Here is a 1,468-nt window from a genome sequence, read left to right as displayed (position 1 = left end):
TATAGAATATGTAAGAAAATAAACATTTATAAACATGGTTACACATATGTACATGAAGAAAAACTCCCCTTTACCAAAATGACTACTTTCCCCAAATTAATCAAAATGAATTATCTCTGTCACTGATACAAAATACCTCATAAAAATTCCACTATATTTGTTCTTCATGGAAAAGGGGACCAAAAATTCTAAAATTTATCTAGAATGTCAAATATAAATACATATATAAGACTATTTCTAAATCAAGTAACTGGAGTAACTGACAATAACAAATATTATAAAACTAGAATATACCAATCACAGACAAAGACCAAAAGACTGGAATACAAACAAAATCCAGAAATGAAGTCATGTTGAAATAGAAATTGTTAGGTCACACCATGGCATGAGGGTTAAGGCAGCTAGATCCCACATGGCAAACCATAGTTCAAGTCCTGGACTCAACAGCTTGAAAAACAGGCCAGGCACATGTGCATGTGTGCCCCAAATCCTGAGAGGAGAATGCAGGAGAAGAAACTGAGGCATGGCATCTCCTATGAGTTGAGTATTCTCTTTTCGTTCTTTTTTGTTTCTCTCTCTCTCTCTTTCTCAAGGAAACACACATGCCCTGTAGAAAAAACTAAACAACAAGAAAAAAAAAATCATAGCGCAGGACCAGCTTAGAGGCATAGTCAATAGCAAAGGTGAAGTCATACAGCTGACCATGACTTTGGACTCCAGATCAATCTAAAAACAAGCCTCGTGTGGAACTTTCCAGAATGCTCGGTGAGAAGCTGAGGAGCAGCGGCTGCCTGAGCTGCTCACAGCTACACTCACCTTCCTGCTCCCCCACACCAGCATCAGCCCGCTCACTGTAGAAAATGGTGAAAGAAACGACTTTCTATGATGTTTTGGGGGTCAAACCCAATGCTACCCAGGAAGAACTGAAGAAGGCTTACAGGAAACTGGCTTTGAAGTACCACCCTGATAAGAATCCAAATGAAGGTGAGAAGTTTAAACAGATTTCTCAAGCTTATGAAGTTATCTCTGATGCGAAGAAAAGGGAATTATATGACAAAGGAGGAGAACAGGCAATTAAAGAAGGTGGAGCAGGTGGTGGTTTTGGCTCCCCAATGGACATCTTTGATATGTTTTTTGGAGGAGGAGGAAGGATGCAGAGAGAAAGAAGAGGTAAAAATGTTGTACATCAGCTGTCAGTAACCTTAGAAGATTTATATAATGGTGCAACAAGAAAACTGGCTCTGCAAAAGAATGTGATTTGTGACAAATGTGAAGGCCGAGGTGGTAAGGAGCAGTAGAGTGCTGTCCCAATTGCCGAGGTACTGGAATGCAAATAAGAATTCATCAGATAGGACCTGGAATGGTTCAGCAAATTCAGTCTGTATGCATGGAGTGCCAAGGCCATGGAGAGCGGATCAGTTCTAAAGACAGATGTAGAAGTTGCAATGGAAGGAAGATAGTTCGAGAG

At 40.1% G+C, this 1,468-nt stretch overlaps 1 pseudogene; it reads left to right on the top strand.

Annotated features, from left to right (window-relative positions):
- Positions 1 to 860: 860 nt before the first annotated feature.
- Positions 861 to 1,465, top strand: LOC102502914 (dnaJ homolog subfamily A member 1 pseudogene; annotated as a pseudogene).
- Positions 1,466 to 1,468: the final 3 nt, after the last annotated feature.

This window comes from Tupaia chinensis, unplaced genomic scaffold, assembly GCF_000334495.1.
Source record: "Tupaia chinensis unplaced genomic scaffold, TupChi_1.0 Scaffold141329_1, whole genome shotgun sequence".
Lineage (NCBI taxonomy): Eukaryota > Metazoa > Chordata > Mammalia > Scandentia > Tupaiidae > Tupaia > Tupaia belangeri.
Note: the sequence above shows the minus strand (reverse complement) of the source record. Positions and strands in the feature narration are given on the sequence as shown.